This window comes from Balaenoptera borealis (genome assembly GCF_965194805.1).
Source record: "Balaenoptera borealis genome assembly, chromosome: 9".
Taxonomy (NCBI): domain Eukaryota; kingdom Metazoa; phylum Chordata; class Mammalia; order Artiodactyla; family Balaenopteridae; genus Balaenoptera; species Balaenoptera borealis.
Genome location: NC_138873.1, coordinates 107,656,636 through 107,679,270, shown reverse-complemented (window position 1 = coordinate 107,679,270; position 22,635 = coordinate 107,656,636). Strand labels below are relative to the sequence as shown.

Below are 22,635 nucleotides of genomic sequence, written 5' to 3'. Positions count from 1 at the left end.
AAATTTTCAGTCAACCAAATCCAAAATGGCTCCCTTTGGGAGAAATTTGACATCTGTTTTTAGAAAATGTTTTGTGTAAAGTCTCAGATGCACTATTATATTTAAAACATTTGTTGGAATTTTCATGTGAGATTGATGAGAAAAATTGAGGACCTGCCAATAAATGATAGATTTTTTGGAAAGACAGTTGGAAGCAATTAAAAATAACATGTCACACTAAGGTCCTAACCACCCACAGAGAAAATCATTTGTGTAAGTAAAGAACTGGTACTAATAAGACCAAGGAGGATGAGGATGGAAAAAAAAATAAAACTCCTCCTCAAAGATACTCATCTTTCACATGCTTTCAAGTCTGCTATCTTTTCTACTGAAGACTTCTAGTTTCTAAGGTACCAAAAATTTATGTATGTCTAGGAAAAAAATGAAATAAAATAGTCAAGAATTAGCAGGCAAATAAAATTATCCTTTTTTCTTTAAGGTAGGATCTCTATGACCCACAGTGAAACTCTAACAACAGCACTGTTTTCTATGGCACACACCAGAATTTGATACAAGACCACGGTATCTTGGACCCCATTCAAAGTGTGTTGACTTAAAGACAAGAAAGGGTTGGTTATTTCTGGCCCTTTGTGGCACAGTATGTTACCTTTTCCTCTAAAAAAGCTACTTTTCTCCCTATGTATTTATAGGAGATACAGAATGCCTTTGAAGGCAAGGCATGCTAATATTGACTATAAATACTTATAATCTGTTAATATTAACCCTCTAATTTAATCTCAATTGTTTCATAAACATTCAATAATGGTATATTTTTTCCAGCACTAAGAAAGAAATACCAGTGTGAATATGGAATTCTTAACTAATCTTAGGTTCTTGCAATTCTGGTCATACTTGACTATATACTATAAAATTTTCCTTTATTCAAAAGTGTTAAAATGAAGAAAAATTACAATCCTGCAGCCTGTGGAACAAAAACCACATTCACAGAAAGACAGACAACATGAAAAGGCAGAGGGCTATATACCAGATGAAGGAACAAGATAAAACCCCAGAAAAACAACTAAATGAAGTGGAGATAGGCAACCTTCCAGAAAAAGAATTCAGAATAATGATAGTGAAGATGATCAAGGACCTCAGAGTAAGAATGGAGGCAAAGATCGAGAAGATGCAAGAAATGTTTAACAAAGACCTAGAAGAATTAAAGAACAAACAAACAGAGATGAACAATACAATAACTGAAATGAAAACTACACTAGAAGGAATCAATAGCAGAATAACTGAGGCAGAAGAACAGATAAGTGACCTGGAAGACAGAATGGTGGAATTCACTGCTGCAGAAAAGACTAAAGAAAAAAGAATGAAAAGAAATAAAGACACCCTAAGAGACCTCTGGGGGCTTCCCTGGTGGCGCAGTGGTTGAGAATCTGCCTGCCAATGCAGGGCACACGGGTTCGAGCCCTGGTCTGGGAGGATCCCACATGCTGCGGAGCGACTGGGCCCATGAGCCACAACTGCTGAGCCTGCGCGTCTGGAGGCTGTGCTCCGCAACAAGAGAGGCCGCGATAGTGAGAGGCCCACGCACCGCGATGAAGAGTGGCCCCCGCTTGCCACGGCTAGGGGAAGCCCTCGCACAGAAACGAAGACCCAACACAGCCATAAATAAATAAATTTATAAAAAAAAAAAAAGAAAAAAAAAGAGACCTCTGGGACAACATTAAATGCAACAACATTCGCATTATAGGGGTCCCAGAAGGAGAAGAGAGAGAGAAAGGACCAGAAAAAATATTTGACGAGATTATAGTCTAAAACTTCCCTAACATGGGAAAGGAAATAGCCACCCAAGTCCAGGAAGCTCAGAGAGTCCCATACAGGATAAACACAAGGAGAAACACACTGAGACACACAGTAAGCAAATTGGCAAAAATTAAAGACAAAGAAAAATTATTGAAAGCAGCAAGGGAAAAATGACAAATAACATACAAGGGAACTCCCATAAGGGTAACAGCTGATTTCTCAGCAGAAACTTTACAAGCCAGAAGGGAGTGGCATGATATACTTAAAGTGATGAAAGGGAAGAACCTACAAACAAGATTACTCTACCCGGCAAGGATCTCATTCAGATTTGATGGAGAAATCAAAGGCTTTACAAACAAGCAAAAGCTAAGAGAATTCAGCACCACCAAACCAGGTCTACAACAAATGCTAAAGGAACTTCTCTAAGTGGGAAACACAAGAGAAAAAAAGGACCTAGAAAAACAAACCCAAAACAATTATGAAAATGGTCATAGGAACATACATATCGATAATTACCTTAGACGTGAATGGATTAAATGCTCCAACCAAAAGACACAGGCTTGCTGAATGGATACAAAAACAAGACCCATGTATATGCTGTCTACAAGAGACCCACTTCAGACCTAGGGACACCTACAGACTGAAAGTGAGGGGATGGAAAAAGATATTCCATGCAAATGGAAATCAAAAGAAAGCTGGAGTAGCTATACTCATATCAGATAAAATGACTTTAAAATAAAGAATGTTACAAGAGACAAGGAAGAACACTACATATTGATCAAGGGATCAATCCAAGAAGAAGATGTAACAATTATAAATATATATGCACCCAACATAGGAGCACCTCAATACATAAGGCAACTGCTAACAGCTATAAAAGAGGAAATCGACAGTAACACAATAATAGTGGGGGACTTTAACACCTCACTTACACCAATGGACAGATCATCCAAACAGAAAATTAATAAGGAAACAGAAGCTTTAAATGACACAATAGACCAGATAGATTTAATTTATATTTATAGGACATTCCATCCAAAAACAGCAGATTACACTTTCTTCTCAAGTGCACACGGAACATTCTCCAGGATAGATCACATCTTGGGTCACAAATCAAGCCTCAGTAAATTAAAGAAAATTGAAATCATATCAAGCATCTTTTCTGACCACAACGCTATGAGATTAGAAATGAATTACAGGGGAAAAAACATGAAAAGCACAAACACATGGTGACTAAACAATACGTTACTAAATAACCAAGAGATCACTGAAGAAATCAAAGAGGAAATCCAAAAATGCCTAGAGACAAATGACAATGAAAACACGATGATCCAAAACCTATGGGATGCAGCAAAAGCAGTTCTAAGAGGGAAGTTTATAGCTGTACAAGCCTACCTAAAGAAACAAGAAAAATCTCAAGTAAACAATCTAACCTTACACTTAAAGGAACTAGAGAAAGAAGAACAAACAAAACACAAAGTTAGCAGAAGGAAAGAATCATAAAGATCAGAGTGGAAATAAGTTAAATAGAAACAAAGAAAACAATAGCAAAGATCAATAAAACTAAAAGCTGTTTCGTTGAGAAGATAAAGAAAATTGATAAACCATTAGCCAAACTCATCAAAAAAAGACAGAGAGGACTCAAATCAATAAAATTAGAAATGAAAAAGGAAAAGTTACAACAGACACCGCACAAATACAAAGAATCCTAAGAGACTACTACAAGCAACTCTATGTCAATAAAATGGACAACCTGGAAGAAATGGACAAATTCTTAGAAAGGTATAACCTTCCAAGACTGAACCAGGAAGAAATAGAAAATATGAACAGACCAACAAGTAATGAAATTGAAAGTGTGATTAAAAATCTTCCAACAAACAAAAGCCCAGGACCAGATGGCTTCAGAGCTGAATTTTATCAAACATTTAGAGAAGAGCTAACACCCATCCTTCTCAAACTCTTCCAAAAAATTGCAGAGGAAGGAACACTCCCAAACTCATTCTATGAGGCCACCATCACCCTGATACCAAAAGCAGACAATGATATTACAAAAAAAGAAAATTACAGACCAATATCACTGATGAATATAGATGCAAAAATCCTCAACAAAATACTAGCAAACAGAATCCAACAAGACATTAAAAGTATCATACACCACGACAAAGTGGGATTTATCCCAGGGAGGCAAGGATTCTTCAATATACACAAAACAATCAATGTGATACACCATATTAACAAATAATAAAAACCATATGATCATCTCAATAGATGCAGAAAAAGCTTTTGACAAAATTCAACACCCATTTATGATAAAAACTCTCCAGAAAGTGGGCATAGAGGGAACCTACCTCAACATAATAAAGGCCATATATGACAAACCCACAGCAAACATCATTCTCAATGGTGAAAACTTGAAAGCATTTCCTCTAAGATCAGGAATGAGACAAGGATGTCCACTCTCACCACTATTATTCAACATAGTTTTGGAAGTCCTAGCCATGGCAATCAGAGAAGAAAAAGAAATAAAAGGAATACAAATCGGAAAAGAAGAAGTAAAACTGTCACTGTTTGCAGATGACATGATACTATACATAGACAATCCTAAAAATGCCACCAGAAAGCTACTAGAGCTAATCAATGAATTTGATAAAGTTGCAGGATACAAAATTAATGCACAGAAATCTCTTGCACTCCTGTACACTAATGATGAAAAATCTGAAAGTGAAATTAAGAAAACACTCCCGTTTACCATTGCAACAAAAAGAATAAAATATCTAGGAATAAACCTACCTAAGGAGACAAAAGACCTGTATGCAGAAAATTATAAGACACTGATGAAAAAAATTAAAGATGATACAAATAGATGGAGAGATATACCATGTTCTTGGATTGGAAGAATCAACATTGTGAAAATGACTCTACTACCCAAAGCAATCTACAGATTCAATGCAATCCCTATCAAATTACCAATAGCATTTTTTATGGAACTAGAACAAATCATCTTAAAATTTGTATGGAGACACAAAAGACCCCGAATAGCCAAAGCAGTCTTGAGGGAAAAAAACGGAGCTGGAGGAATCAGACTCCCTGACTTCAGACTATACTACAAAGCTACAGTAATCAAGACAATATGGTACTGGCACAAAAACAGAAACATAAATGAATGGAACAAGATAGAAAGCCCAGAGATAAACCCATGCACCTATGGTCAACTAATCTATGACAAAGGAGGCAAAGATATACAATGGAGAAAAGACAGTCTCTTCAATAAGTGGTGCTGGGAAAACTGGACAGCTACATGTAAAAGAATGAAATTAGAATACTCCCTAACACCATACACAAAAATAAACTCAAAATGGATTAGAGACCTAAATATAAGACTGGACACTATAAAACTCTTAGAGGAAAACATAGGAACAACCCTCTTTGACATAACTCACAGCAAGATCTTTTTTGATCCACCTCCTAGAGTAATGGAAATAAAAACAAAAATAAACAAATGAGACCTAATGAAACTTAAAAGCTTTTGCACAGCAAAGGAAACTATAAACAATACAAAAAGACAACGCTCAGAATGGGAGAAAATATTTGCAAATGAATCAACAGACAAAGGATTAATCTCCAAAATATATAAACAGCTCATGCAGCTCAACATTAAAAAAACAAACAACCCAATCCAAAAATGGACAGAAGACCTAAATAGACATTTCTCCAAAGAAGACATACAGATGGCCACAAAGCACATGAAAAGATGCTCAACATCACTAATTATTAGAGACATGCAAATCAAAACTACAATGAGGTATCACCTCACACCAGTTAGAATGGGCATCATCAGAAAATCTACAAACAACAAATGCTGGAGAGGGTGTGGAGAAAAGGGAACACTCTTGCACTGTTGGTGGGAATGCAAATTGATACAGCCACTATGGAGAACAGTATGGAGGTTCCTTAAAACCTAAAAATAGAATTACCATATGATCCAGCAATCCCACTACTGGGCATATACCCAGAGAAAACCTTAATTCAAAAAGACACATGCACCCCAAAGTTCATTGCAGCACTATTTACAATAGCCAGGTCATGGAAGCAACGTAAATGCCCATCGACAGATGAATGGATAAAGAAGATGTGGTACATATATACAATGGAATATTACTCAGCCATAAAAAGAAACGAAATTGAGTCATTTGTTGAGACGTGGGTGGATCTAGAGACTGTCATACGGAGTGACGTAAGTCAGAAAGAGAAAAACAAATATCGTATATTAACGCATGTATGTGGAACCTAGAAAAATGGTACAGATGAACCGGTTTGCAGGGCAGAAGTTGAGACACAGATGTAGAGAAGAAACGTATGGACACCAAGGGGGGAATATCACGGTGGGGTGGGATGGTGGTGTGCTGAATTGCGCAGTTGGGATTGACATGTATACACTGATGTGTATATAATTGAGGACTGATTAAAAAAAAAAAAGACAAAAAAAGAAAAAAGTGTGAAAATGCTTTGGCCTTCATTCGTAATTTTCAATTTGATTGGTTCAAATAAATGCTACGTAACCTAAACCAAAGACTTACCACTAACGACCAAATATTAGACATTATTATATATTGACTTGGAAAATCATTCCATCACATGAAACATGGATTCATATATACTCATGTGTTTACTTTTTTAGGGTTTTGTCATTTTACATGGCACCTGAATAAAAGTATAAACAGGTTGTTGAATAAAACACTTGAATGATTTTACTGAGACTCTACAATTTTCTGATAGATGAAATAAACATATAGAAATTGACCTATTTATATAACAATTCTACTACATTCAGCAGTCACTGAATCTGTATTTTGAGGTCAAACTTATTTTCAGTTCAATACAACTGACAGTTCTTCAGTCTAGATGAACTTTGATTTCAAAGGAATATCTTAGTCATGTAGCACAATGTTCATTGCAGCTCTGTTTACAATAGCCAGGACATGGAAGCAACCTAAGAGTCCATCGACAGAGGAATGGATAAAGAAGATGTGGCACATATATACAATGGAATCTTACTCAGCCATAAAAAGAAACAAAACTGAGTTATTTGTAGTGAGTTGGATGGATCTAGAGTCTGTCATACAGAGTGAAGTAAGTCAGAAAGAGAAAAACAAATACCGTATGCTAACACATATATATGGAATCTAAAAAAAAAAAAAAAAAAGGCTCTGAAGAACCTAGGGGCAGGACAGGAATAAAGACTCAGACATAGAGAACGGACTTGAGGACACGGGGAGGGGGAACGGTAAGCTGGGATGAAGTGAGAGAGTGGCATGGACATATATGCACTACCAAATGTAAAACTGATAGCTAGTGGGAAGCAGCCGCATAGCACAGGGAGATCAGCTCGGTGCTTTGTGACCACCTAGAGGGGTGGGATAGGGAAGGTGGGAGGGAGACGCAAGAGGGAGGAGATATGGGGTTATATGTTTATGTATGGCTGACTCACTCTGTTATACAGCAGAAACTAACACACCATTGTAAAGCAATTATACTCCAGTAAAGACGTTAAAAAAAAAAAAAAGGAATATCTTAGTTTTTTCAGTCTCCTAATAAAACCTAAAAATATTGCAAGCTGAACTTATGGCATTTCTGAAATTCTATCAGTTCTAACAGCTTGAGACCTTTCTCTTACAAAAACATGCAATTCCCTGCAGGTTTCTGAAAAGCTTCCCAGCAGCATTCATTAAGAAAGGCCACAGCTCTAGATTAGCTTTGCTGCTACCATTTTCCTTTTAAAGTATTTTTTTGGAGACACTTTCCTATTCAGTAGTACATCTGCATATAATTATTCAAATACAAAAGCCTGTTGTAAAAGAATGTGGGGGTGATGCAAAAACACCAAAAGCAAGTGAACTGGTGTGACTTTAGACACAACTTTGTCCTTCACTGTATTTACCGACAATTACCATTAGGAAATATTTTTAAGAGACTGAGGGCAGATTTCATCCATTTGCAGGTAGATAATGTTCCTAAATAAAATTTAGACTGGTTCAGATGTATAATAAACAAAATAATTTGCATCTTTGGTATATTGATGCATCATCACTAAATTGTTGGGGAAAAACTACAATAGCAACTGCTAATGTCCACATTTTGATACCAGGACACAGGGAAATGAGAATATATGAATGGAACATGCTGGTCTAAGATGGAGTTTATGGAAATCACAACTGGACAAAAATACTGGACAAAAAATCCTTTTTTCTTCTAGGTAAGAACCTAGGCTCTTAGAGATGTAAGGAATTTAAAGGCAGTTTCCATTGAACCCTTCCAAGCAGAGTCCGACGCTGCCCTTACTCCACCCTGCCCATCCAGCCTCCACTAAACATATACACACATATTTCCATTCTGCTGTTAAGAAAACTGCTGTTGAGACAGGCTAGACTTGCCTAAGATCATCTCTGGATAAGTTACAGGGTTAGGGTCTGAGACAAGGACCCCTTTGTACTAATGCCAAGTTGACTCTGAAATGGTGTCTAGAAGGAGGTCCTAAGACAGACAAAGCGAATAGACTTATTTCTTCTACCAATGAGGAATGTCACTCCTTAAAGAAAGGTAAATACACTGTAGCAGAGGGCCTATTATTTATGTGTGCCTAAATTAGAGACTTCTGGAAGGAAGAATGCTAAAGCCTAGTGAGACGTGTGGAAGTCTATAGCCTCACTATTTAAAAACATAGACACAAACTATTTCCCCCCAAATCTGTACTCATCCAGTCTGGTCTACTATGTATTAAAAGGACAAGAATTTTAAAATTTATTTTAAGTTTGACTTTCAATACTCCCCTCCCATACATCCTCTCTCCCTCCATAACGTAGAGAAGTACCAAAAAACCCCTGTAACTCAGCACAAAGCACATCACACACACACACATACATACATGAATATGATTTTGTTTATTAAAAAAATAGATGTTATACAAGGCATCCCTAAGGAAGAGATGGTTTCTGATCTTGAGAATTTGAGTTAAGTAAGATTAACTTTTTTAAACTTCTAGTTAACTTTCTCCAGTTGCCAACTGCAATTTTATAGCCAGGAAACTATGGATTGCTATAACCAAAAAGGGAAAACTTACCCAGCTTAAAGAACTCCAGTACTTATTTTTATTCTCTGATGTATTCAATGCCTTCTTATATCTGATTCCATTAGTATATGTAATATTTATATGTATATATAATATTTATAGGTATATATAATATTTGCTGGATTATACTCTAGGACATTATTGAAAATAGATAAGTAGGGAGAAAATCTATAAGCGTATTCTTGTTAAACTTTTCAAGGTGAAACTAAACATATGTTCCTGAACACAGGCACAGGGGATACATTAAATAAATGCAGTCAGAGGGCTGACAAAGTTGGCTGCAACAAGGTTAGTCATTGAAGACTTTAAAAAGACTTAAAATTATTCCCCGTGTAGGCCCAGCTATTGTTGAGTCTCATCTGCTTGGAGCTGAGAGCTTGTATTAATTTTCTGCAAAAGTACTGACTCACTTTCTTATTAAGCAAATTTGAAATGGTATGATATTTTTGGCTTTGCCGGATTCCTTTCTCTTAATATCTTGTGCTTTTCTCCAAGAAGGTCAAAGAGTTAATATTAATCTTCATAACATTGCTGTGGCATATTCTTATCCTTATTTGACACACAGTAAAGCTAAGGTAAGTAGAAGATTACACGGAATAGACCGAAACAGGAGAAGTATTGATGGGCAAACTTCAGCCTTGTATTCTTTACCCACTTATTCATTTTCTGGCACAAGCTCCGAGACCAGTGATTCTGAACCAGAATGCCAATCATAACCACCTGCAGGGTATTTTCAATCTGTTTCCACCATTCCCGAGGGCAAAGTTTGGGGAGGATGTGGGGAAGGAGGGTTGAAAACTCTCCATGTGGTTCTAAATGCCCTGGCTCCTTTACCCTAATTGACAAACACTATTGTCTCAGTAGTTTCCCAATATGAGGACTTTGGTTCTTAAATGTATTTCCCTTTATAAATCATCTTTTAAATGATTATCATCCCATTATAATAATTTAACAATTCCTACTTTGGGATCCTGGACTATACACTGCTTAGTCTTTAGAAAAATGGTTGTGAGATCTAACATTTTTGACACATAAAGGTAATTTATTTCTTTATTGACTTTGTAATATTCACTTTATTGAATGCATTAACTTTAGTATTTAATATTTTCATACTCAGCACAATTCCCAACTTTCTTCACTCCCATATACACATGGATTCAATATGCAGACATTTCTTATGTCAACAAGTTGTCCCTTTTACCAGTATTCTATGAAAAGGACCCCAATATTATACCTTACTCATGTTCCCTTAAAGTTACAAGAATAAGAAATAATCAGGTGGGATGACTGCAAGATTGGGAATGACATACATACACTACTATGTATAAAATAGATAACTAATGAGAACCTACTGTACAGCACAGAGAACTCTACTCAGTGCTCTGTAGTGACATAAATGGGAAGGAAATCCAAAAAGGAGGGGATATATGTATATGTATAGCTGATTCACTTTGCTGTACAGCAGAAACTACAAACACAAACATTGTAAAGCAACTATACTCCAATAAAAAATAATAAAAAAAGAAATAATCATGGCTGCGTGGCATTATTTTTTATATTTAAAAATATAAAAAAGCAGCTCTTCTCCATCAACAATATTTCCAGTTCTGAAACTTGGTAGGTTTTCTCTAATCCTCAAGAATTTCTTTATTGATCTTAGAATTCTCCCCGCAGAAATAGTTGTCTCTTTTTTTATCCTTCTCTGTGAATACAATTCCATTTCTGAAAATGGAGCTTAAGCATTTTCTTTATGTTGCTAGCTGTGGCGATTTCATTCAAATTCCCCTCTTTTCCAACAAATGGGCTCTGGAGGCTTAAAAAGGATCCTCTTCATGCCTGGACATGAGGCTGGGGAAGATGCATAACCACACTCCAGCCACCTCCACCGTAGACTAACAACCCCATCTCTACAAATAGATAGATCTGCCAACAAGCTTTAAGGACACTGTGTGAGCCACTCTGCGTGATTCCCCGAAGAACTGTGTTTCTCCTTGTTGTGCATAGCTGAGCTCTGTTATCACCAAAAGAAATTACAAGTGGGCAACCAGGGGAGAATGTACGCTGAAGATGCACTTTGCTCACAAAACTCACACTATCCCCCTTGGAGACACTGATGCAGATCAGTCAACTCAATCTTGAACCTGATCAGCAGACAAAATGGAAAATAATTAACTTTTCCCCCATCTGTGGAATGCATTTTTGTCATTTGTTTTCAACTGAGTTTATCACTGCTTGTGAGCCATGGAACTAGGTAAACAGTATTTTGTTTACTTCAGATGGCATTTCTTTTTTTATTTACAACCCACAGTTAATAAACGCAAATGAGAGGACTGCTGTTTGCAGGGTTGCCAGGGATGCAAATGGGTGCAGGATGGAATATAAACACATTTCAGGGAAAAAAAAATCGGTCCTTGTTGAATATGAAAAACATCAACAAGGTAAATCCGGGAAATAACTATAAGATATATAGCTTTAGGATTTACTCATCAAAGAAAATGCATCACTTTTTCTTGACAGTATAGAAAGTAAAAGGAAAAAAAATATAGAAATGGTTATGCTATACACTCCTGTTTCCCTATTCCTGAAACAGCCTCACAGGGAAAAATAGAAAAGGCTTTCCAATAGTAAAACATACTATATAGTCAACAACATCCTTTCCAGTATTTGGGAAAAAATAGGCACACTCATGGTATTACTTTATTAGGAAAAAAGGACCAGGCTCTACTAATGACACATGGATAAATGTCTTATTTTACCTTTTGAAAAACAACATTCATTGTGTTTGCATTAATAGGCAAAAGAGTGGTTATTTTCAGATATTTGGATGCTGAGCAATTTAAAGGAAGCCAGATAACAGAATACTACCTATACTTTAAAAAAAGAAAATCCTAGTCAGTGAAATTTAAAACATAAATGGTTTCCAGACTGAATATTCACTAATGGGTTTTTAAATTTGTTCTCACTCATTGCAGATGAAGTCAGAAGTGGTCTGCTTGGCATAGATTCTGTCCCTTATGCTCCTTTCTCCCCTTTAATTTGAGAACTGCTTTGCTCCCATGTAAAAAGTGTGCCTCTGACTCGCTGGAGGGGAGCATGCATAACTGCTCAATCTCTAGTTCTCTAAAAACACTTTTTTTGTGCCTAGTCATAAAAGACATCAAGAGACAGGCCTACGTGCCTAAAGAGAAAGTGGTCCGTGCACTTTTGATCTTAGACACAATTTTGCCTCAGCTGGTAATTAACAAGCTCAAGAAATTTCAAGAGATGAATTCAGTCCGTAATTGCGTATGTTTTGATGAAAATAGACACCATTTTGGAAGGAAAGCGCTCCACATTTTAAAGAAAACGTATGTAGGAAGTAATCAAGTGAAAAGTCCCAAAAGAGCGAAGGATTAAAGAACAAGGGAAAAATTGTTTGGAGCAGAATACTTTCCCTAGAGCAGGACACAGATCCCCCCCCCATCAGTGACACAAGACACTGATTCCCCTCAACTATTTCTTGAGTTTAAACATGAACATTATACCAGAGCCAAAACAACATTGCAGTTTATGACACTCCTTTCTTTCTCAGTATCCTTATCCAATTGGTCACAAAATCTTAACGATTCTACTTCATGAAGCCAATCCATACCCACTGCTACTAATTTAATAAGAATAGTTATTGAAAGTAGATATCAGTTCTTCCCTACAATAACCAGAAGCACAATGCCAACAAAATCGCAACAGATTTTTTTGCAGAAATTGACAGGTTGATTCTAAAATTCATTTGGATACCCAAAGAATCTAGATCAGGCAAATCTAGACAAAGGATCTAGATTAGATAAAATAATCTTGAAAAAGAAGAATGAAATTAGAGAACTCAAACTCTGATTTCCAGACTTACTATAATTTAATTTTTTACGCAGGTACCAAAGTAATTCAAAGGGGAAAGGAAAGTCCTTTCAACAGACAGTGCTGGACAATAGGGTATCCATATGGAATAAAACTGAACTCCAATCCCTACATCAGATCATATACAAAAATTATTTTGATGTACCATAGATCTACATAAAAGCTAAAACTATAAGGCTTCTGGAAGATAATTTAGAAGAATATCTTCGTGACCTGGAGGAGTGAGCAAAGATCTCTTATAGAATACTCACAAAACACAAACTATGAAAGAAAAATATGATAAGCTAGATTTTAAAAAAAATAAAAAAACTTCTACTCAGCAAACAATGCCATTAATAAAATACAAAGGTAAGCCACAGACTGGGATAAGATATAATATGTACGTATATATATCATATATATGAAAGGTATATAAACATTATATATAAAACAAAAGAGCTGCATTTAGAATACATTAGTTTAAAAACCTCTTACAAAGCAATAATAAAAAGTGAAACAATCCAATTTAAAAAGGGAGGAAAGAACTTAAACAGAGACTTCACAGAGGTGGCTATAAAATGGCCAATAAGCACATGAAAAAGAGCTAAACCCTATTACTTATTAGGAAAATGTAAATTTAAATGTTCGCAAGGGTGTAGAACACTGGAACTATCATAGATTGCTGGTACAAATATGAAATGGTACAACAATTTTGGAAAAGTGCTCAGCAGTTTTGTTTTGTTAGAAATACTCTAACCTCTCAATATTTTGTGATAACCTACATGAGAAAAGATTCTGAAAAAGAATGAATATAGGCATATGTATAACTGAATCACTTTGCTGTACACCTGAAACTAACACAGCATTGTAAATCAACTGTACTCCAATAAAATTTAAAAAATACTCTAACTTCTTTTTAACCCAGCAATTCTACTCCTAGGTATTTAACCTAGAGAAATGAAAATACGTGTCTGTCCCAAAATTTTATAGGAAATTTAAAGCAGCTTTATTCATAATAACAAAATACCCTGTAAATAATCCAACTGTCTCTCAGTTGGAGAATGGATTAAAAAATTGTGGTGTATTCACACAATGGAATAACACTCAGCGACATAAAAGAACTAACTACTGATACACAAAACATGCAGCTCGGAGACACTATGATGAGTAAAAAAGCCCTGAACGAAAAGGTACTCATTATTAGATTCCACTTGTATGAAATTCCAAAACAGACAAAACTGAGGTATGATGACAGAAATCGGAAGGATGGCGGTCTCTAGGGAGGGGTGGCTGGAAGAGGACAGAGAACTTTTTATGTGGTGGGAATGTTCCCTGTCTAGATTGTGGTGTTGGTTACCTGGTGCATGTTGGTCAGCACTCATTGCCTTATTCTCTGTACGTCTCCCTGTGTGTACATTTTATCTCTATTAAAAGCTTATCGTGTGCTGGACACTTTCTTAGGTGTCATTTTATTTGATCCCCATAACATCCCCTCCCCACTTCTAGATTTGGAAACAACGGCAACTTCAACAACTGAGAGTTAGACATCCCCTGCATCTGTAGAGGGACATTTGAGGAGTGCGGGCTGTTATGTGCCAGGTGCTGGGCTGGGCTGGGGGTACACAGTGTGAATAAGGCAGACAAGGTCCCCTCCACTCGTATCTAAAAATAAGATGACGAGTTACAGTGATGGTTATGAAGAAAAAGAATGGGTTCTTTGAAAAGAGCCATGAGAAAACTATGAGTGTTTCGGTTTGGGGGAGTGGCGTTTTAGGGAAGGTCTCTCTGAGCAGATTAGATTTGAGCTGCTGCCACGTGGACATATATACACTACCAAACGTAAAATAGATAGCTAGTGGGAAGCAGCCGCATAGCACAGGGAGATCAGCTCGGTGCTTTGTGACCACCTAGAGGGGTGGGATAGGGAGGGTGGGAGGGAGACGCAAGAGGGAAGAGATATAGGGGCATATGTATATGTATAACTGATTCACTTTGTTATAAAGCAGAAACGAACACACCATTGTAAAGCAATTATACTCCAATAAAGATGTCAAAAAAAAAAAAAAAAGAGTCTAGTCCCGGAATGAAGGCAGAGAGAGGGGATGGGGGACAAAGGCCGGAGGTGGGGACAAAGCGTGGCCAGGCCCAGCATACAAAGGGCGACAGGCGTGAGTGGCCTGCTGGTCTTTGGACCAGGACAACGGGCACAGACCAGGTGTACGATCATCTGGCCGCTGGCTCTCTGGGTACCCTCCATGGTGTTTTGGAAGGAAGGCCAGTGAGACAGGAATGCAGGGAAGGAGGGGAAGGAATGAATATGAGCGGTGAGCGGGAGAAGGACTTTGGGTCAGCTCATGTAGGAGCTTGTGGGCTGTGTTATGGGGTCTGGATTTCATTCCAGCTGTAACAGAAGCTTCATTTCTTCTGACTGAAGGGTTTAAAGCAGACAATCTGATTTACAATTTAAAAAGATCACTAGGCTGGCGTGTGGAGAATGGATAAGTAACTTGACAAAAGGCACGTAGCCAGCGGGTGGTAGAGCTTAAAGAGCCTTCAAGTGAGGGTAAGGGAAGCCTCCACTCCACCTGAGTGATGACACACCTAACAGTACATCCTCCGCCCCCGACCAGCCTCCACATGACCGCGGCTCTCCCACATCTGATAGCAGCCCCAGGAGAGGTGCTGAGCAGAGCTGCCCACCTAGATCACACCCACATTCCTGACCCAGAAACTGGGAGCACTGCACATATTTATTTATTTTTAGGGCCATTAAGTTGGAGGGAATTTGTTTCGCAGAAATTGATTACCCGTTTTGTTTCTGTAAAAGGTGTTCTTCCTTAGGTATACAGGATTCACTTTGTAACTTTCTTTTGGAAATTAGGAAAATATATAACAAAAGTTTCTAAACAGAGAAACAGATTCTCTTATCTTTAACAAAAAGAAACAAAAGTAAGTTATCTGTATGAGAAAAAAACCCCAGAAAACCAGAACTAATTTATATTAGTTAATATAAATATCATGTATATATTTATATATAAATATAATAATTTATATTAAAAGTAATATACACTATTCTTGTCCATTAGGAGAAATCACTTTAAAATACAAATAGAATTTAATTAACAATAAGAATGTAAAATAGACACAGATAAGATTTATTCAAAATCCTTTGTAGTCTTAGTTGTGTGTATATACTGATGTATCATCTACCACAGACACATCTATAGAGATATGTAAAAACTATGTGTATTGTAGTTTGACATAGAACATGTATCCAGGTCCTTATCATGAATATTTGTGAATTAAAATTTAATTTAATATAGAATTTAAATTATATATAATTAAAAATGATCATTCTATCATACATTTCTACTGTTTAAGCTAATGATTTCTTCTTTACAATTGAAACTTTAGTCTTTGGTTCAGTTCGCTAGCAGCCTAGATAACTATAAATATTTTAATTTACACACTTTGAATTTCATAAATCTTAAATTTCATAGATAAGACTTAAACTCAACTCAATCATATGCCTACTTCATTTTTTTGAGGCTTAAGATTTAAAATGAACTGACTAGCGTCACAAAAGAACTAAAGAGTTAAGTTTTATCTTCAAACATGCTCATTTTTTTCTGGCATTAGTGTTTGTGCTTTAGTTCTGAGGTTTGCTATAGCAATGCTTATGTTTTAACATACATAATAATAATAATACAATTTTTAGGCTAGAGTGAGAACCGGAGGCTGAGACATGAAAAAAAGACTCTGTCTATGGTTGAATTCAGTGGGGAATTAGCTGGACTCTGCCATCCTTCTTTTCTGTGTCAGATGTTACTTTTCTGCCCAAGACTGTCAGGTGAGAGAGACTTTCTCTAATAGGGGCTTCACCATTTATTGCTGTACTTTAAGAAGTTTTCTTCTACAAAGAGCCAGCTTTGTTGTCTCATGCACTGGGCATTTGTTAGCTGCTTTTAGCTTCTTCAATTCATAAAAGGTCTTACTTGGCCGAGAGTGATTGGATTCATGTTTTTTTTCTAATTTTGTATATACTGGTAACCAATAGTCACCATATGAAGAAACTCTGTGTTTAGTTCTTGCTCCAAAGAAGGAATTCAAAGTGCATTTCCCTCCTTCTTATCTCTGCAGAGGCCTTTTCAGAAACTGCCAAAGGTCTCCTGTTCTAGTTCTGCAGGCTATAGAGACAAAACCTTGGGTGGAGATTTCAGAACTGAAGGTTATTTTTACATAAAAGCATCAGCCTAAAAATGGGCTGGCCTCAGCTGACATTGTAGTTCTTCCATTTACATGTACAGTAGATGTTTCTAGAAAACTCAAAATTGCTCACGGTTGGCAAACAGTGACTTCATGTCAAATCCAACCACATCCATGTCTTAATATCCATGCTGATGCAGCTTTTGAACTACAACAGCTATGCTATAGCCCACAAAGTCCCAAATATTTATTATATGGCCCTTTACCCTCCAACCTTACCAACCCTTGAATTAGATTCTGAAGTATTTATGAAAAGAGTTCTCTTTGGCCACAAAGTTAACATAATGGACTACTGAAAACTATTATCATCTTATCTCAAGGGACTTTCACTTTTGTGAGAATATGATTTAAAACAGTTCACTTTATGTGGTGGTTTTTTTTTAGCACTTTAGTACTTTAGAGTGTATTCAGAATTCTCATAAACATTATAAGTTATAATTATACAACATGGTTCCCTTGTTGACATTAGACAAATTTCTGACCATTTCATATTAGGTACTGAGAATAGAGAAAGTTAAAAAATCATACATAGGGAGAAATTTGTAATATCTCTACTGGTTTGATTCTAGGAGAGAAAAACAATCTTCAACCTTTCTGTCATACTCCTGGAGAATCATTCGACTTCTCAAATTCTCTCTCAGATATCCCTGCATCAAAATAAAATCTGACTTTTGGTGACCTTCAAAAAGACCACAAATAAATGTTGGCAAGGATGGGAGAAAAGGGAACTCTTGTACAGAGTTGGTGGGAATGTAAATTGGTGTAGCCACTATGCAAAACCGCATGGAGGTTCCTCAGAAAACTAAAAATAGAGTTACCACATGATCCAGCAATCTCACTTATGGGCATATATCCAAAGAAAACAAAAACACTAATTTGAAAAGATACATGCATCCCAATGTTCATAGTAGCACTATTTACAATAGCCAAGATAATGGAAGCAACCCAAGTGCTCATCAGCAGATGACTGGCTTAAGAAGAGGTGGTATGTGTATATATAAATACACACACACAAGCGTGCATGCATGCACACACACACACACACACACGGAATGGAATACTACCCAGCCATAAAAAGGAATGAAAAAATGTCATTTGCAGCAACATGGATGGACTTGGAGGATATTACGCTTAGTGAAATAAGTCAGACAGAGAAAGACAAATACTATGTGATATCACTTATATGTGGAATCTAAAAAATAAAACAAACAGATGACTCTAACAAAATAGAAACAGAGTCACAGATGTAGAAAACAAACTAGTGGTTACCATGGAGAGAGGGAAGAGGGGAGGGGAAGAATAGGGGTTGGGGATTTAAAGGTACAAACTACAATGTATAAAATAAGCTACAAGGATATATTATACAACACAGGGAATATAGCCAATATTTTATAATAACTATAAATGGAGGATAACCTTCAAAAATTGTGAATCACTATGTTGTACACCTGAGACTTTTATAATATTCTATATCAACTATACCTTAATTTAAAAAATTTCCAAGTAAACACCAAAACAAACAAGAAAAAGAGTGACATCATCAGGCACAGCACTATAAGCTGCCCCAATATTTTGCAAAATATTTTAGGTCTCTTTGAAGAGAGGAAACTGTAAGAATGTGAAACCAAGTCATTTCTAAGATTTACTGAGACCTAATCACAATCTCTTCCTACTGTCCTGCCATGCTCTAATCACTGGAAAATTTGTCATTGCTTATTGTAAATCATATGGCGTTTAAACCAAAAAACCAGACTAGACTCAGAATGTCAGGGAGTCCCCAAATTATTTATGACCAATAGGAAGAATTTTCATCTATGCAAGGCTGGTATATCAAAAAAATATACAACCCAGTACTACCAGCCATGATATACCTCCCCCATCCCAAAACCCCCAAAACTCATTAAAAACAAATTCAAAATCGAAAAAAAAGATAAAATCTGTTTTAACTAATCATCTCTCATCAAAGAAAGGTCTCAGAACAAGTCTTAGGTGTTTTTCTCAACTACTTTTTCTCATAACAAAACAACAACAATAATTGACCTTGGTTGCAATTGTCCCAAATAAGGCCCCCAATGTACAAGTGCCTTTACTGCTGTTACATTATCCCTCATTTAATCGATAGAGCCACAGCTTCATTCATTCAACATTTATTGATTTCATATCATGTTTAAACAAGTATTAACAGTAGTGGTTTTAAAACCTAAAAGCAGAAAAAAAAACCACCCTTGAGAACCACAGTAAGTGGGCAAGGTTGATCAGTGAATGAAAGTTATTGGATAATGTTGGTGTTAAAAATAGAGGTATATACCACATGCTATGGAGGTGTTGAAGGGCTTCACGAGGATGATTTACATAAGCCAACTTCCAAAGGGTGGTAGGTCTTTATCAGGCGAAGTACAGAGGGACAGAGGCAAGGGTGGGCCCAGCACACACGGGCTAGGATGCACTGGGAAGCATAGAGATGGGCCCCCCGGCAGGGAGCAATGGTGGGAGATGAGAAGCTCTGCTGGAGGCCACCTCAGCCTGGAGAGACAGGAGTATTTTTATAACTCATCTGTACAAAAGGAGTGCCCTTTCTGTGTCCCACAAAGTCAGTTTATGTACTAGAGGCAGCCCTGAATGTGGGTGATGTTCAGAACGTGGGGTTAATCTCATGAGCTCTACAGACCCACTGTAGAGCTGGAAGCAGGAGAATGACTTAAACAGGCAGGTGTTTGTTTTCCTTTAAATTTAGGATCTTTTGCACAGTAATATGCTAATGTAAACAAAGGCTAAGGGAGCAAGACAGAAGTTGGAAGAATGTTATGCTCCTCCAGTGAGAAATCATGAAGGCCAGGTCTAAAGTGGGGCGGCTGGGATAGACACTAGGGATTGGCCAAATGGAGGAGTCTCTACGTTGCCTGTAGAACATTTCTGCACGATTGCTTGTGGGTGAATGAACAGAGGTAGTCAGAGTAGGTCTGACACCCTCCAAAGCAACTCCCAGAACACAAGTCTCCCCTGCTGAAGGAATGTTCTCTCTCCAGGAGTTCTGTCCAGCTCTGGAGACTGACCTAAGAACACACACTGAAGGTCCAAATGGGCTTCCTTGTCCCTCAAGCTTATTTGCCTCCTGTTACTGTAACCATTCCAGTCACTCCTTGTTGTCAAGTTAATGTCCCTTCCATCTCCTTTGCTTGTTTCAAACCCATTCTTCATATTGATCTTTTACCCTAATTTGAAGTTGACTTTGATAACGTGATCCTTGGCTCCTACCACACATAACTGGAAATGTATGGTCAGGGGACAAGAAGGCTAAAGTGGGCCAAGAGAGTCCCTCCAATCCCATGCCTCTCAGTCTGTGAGCCCCATACCAACAAGGCATAATAATCCTCGCTGCCGGGAGCCTGGGGAAATCAGGAAACTAACCTACCATTCTGTTCTGTGGTTTGATGAAGGTTTTCAGGAACCTAGAAGAACCCTGGGAAAGTTAGTAAGAAGCCTCAAAACAGACTCAAATGAATCACACCTAAGCTTATTATATCCAAATCCTTTTACAAACATCACAGCAAGTCAGTAAATGAGATTTTAATAAATCTAAATAGGAAGCTTTAGCTTCAGCTATTGGGATCACAAACACATTTGAGACAAAATAGACATGGATTTGGGACGTTATTGGCAGGAAGTGACTTCTATGAGAGAAGTTATGAATAAGCACATTCCTTTTGAAGGTTAAGAACATTATTTTACATGACTTATCAAGTGGGAATATTCACATCTGTTGGATTTCAGAGTCTCTAACTAAAACCCAAGAACCAGATTTCCTTTAAAGCATGCCATCGATCACTTAGAGCTTAAACCAGGCCCCAGGAAAATAGTCTTTATCACTACATTGGCTTAAATTCTGTCTAGAATGGGGGACCCTAATCCTTGTAAAACTAACCACAGCTGTCAGCTCCATAGGTATAAGCTTAAATGATGAATTCAGATAAATTAATTTACTTATTCATTCAATAAAGATTTATTATATATTTACTGTACTCAGATTCTATGTTGGCAATGAATTTAAGAATGAATGTAACCTAGCCGTTCCCTAAGAAGTGTATAGCCTTGTTGGAAACAGGTAACAAAATACAAGACAGTAGTTTTGCACTAGGAATCATGGAGCCTCAGAGCTGGGGTACCTAAATGTGGAGGATGGGAGAGGGGCTCACAAAGGAGGAAGAGTGTCAAGGATAAGCACGAGCCAGATGAAGATGTCTGGGAAATCAGGTGGGGTGCAGGGGAGTGACAGCGCTCCAGGCTGGAGGGGAGTGAGGAACAAGCAATCACCATGACTTTGATGAACTGTAAGCAGCTTGGTATTGCTGGTGAGACTAAAAAAAAAAAAAAAAGTCAGTAAAACAGACCGAAAATGGAGAGGTCAGTGCAGGTCATGTTTAAAGTTTCTCAAGTTTGATAAGCTATAGAACTCTTTCTCAATACAATTTATTCCTGAGCCCCAATATATTAATGCAAGAAAATCAGAGAATAGGAACCCTCACATTCTCACCACTTGTGTCTGAGCACAGTTTGAAAATCACTTCTGTAGGAGGTCAGACAACAATACATGTTTGCCGAGGGGAGTGGAGTGGTCATATTTGAATTTTAGCTCCATCACTTGAGCTACAAGGTAGAGAGTGGGGTTAATGATGCTGGAAGATTAGTGAAGGTAGTTCATACCTGATTGAGGCAAAAAGCTGGAGGTGAGAAATATGTGAGGGTACACATGGCACAGGGGGCTGATTTATTAGATTTACTACGTGAGGGAGAAGGAGGTATCAAGGATAATGCTCAGAGTTCCAGCTTATGTAACTGGGTTGGAGACTACAGAAAGTACACGCAATTCATATATAATGTGTTTGAGTGTGGGGCAGGGACATAAATGGGAAATTTAGTGGTGAGCAGAAAATTGGACACGAGGAAATCTGAAGCTCAGAAGAGAAATTCAGAATCAGATGTATATCCGTGAGTCATCACCATCATCACCATCACCATGATCACAAGAACTGTTACAGGAGTGCTTACAAAGGAGTGCTTACAAAGTGCTTCATATGTACTCTCATGTAACCTTGACAGCAACACTGTAAGGGAGGTACTGAGAGGAAGCTGAGGTCCAGGGAGGCTGAGTATCACGCTCAAGATCACACAACTAGGAAGCAGGAGATGTAGGATGCTTAGGTCTCTCTGGCTTAAAATGCCTGCTCTTCACCTTCACCACCGAGAGATGGATGTCTCCAGGGAAGCCTAGAGAGCCTGACCCTCAAGAGAAGAGCAGACTCTTTCAGGCAGTATCAGGATGGACAGAATGGGTGGCTGAAAACACATACTCAATATTCCTCCTCAGAAACTGAACACGTATAGATTCAGAGGCCAGGCATGGAAGTATTAATAAATGTGTGGAGAATCTCGGTCTCTCACAAAAGAAAGTCATGGGAGAAATAAGTGAATTAGAAAGTCCTTCACCTAATTAAAGTATTAAAATGCAAGATTTTATTAAAAAAAAACCCCACAATTCTGACAACACAAAAACATCTTCCATTAGAATAACCACAGCCTTC

The 22,635-nt window shown here is 37.4% G+C and overlaps 1 protein-coding gene across 3 annotated transcripts in view; it reads right to left on the bottom strand.

Annotated features, from left to right (window-relative positions):
• The window catches only part of ADGRB3 (adhesion G protein-coupled receptor B3), a 790,409-nt gene that overhangs the window by 119,407 nt on the left and 648,367 nt on the right, over nt 1-22,635 (bottom strand). The gene's annotated exons all lie outside the window — the stretch shown is intronic.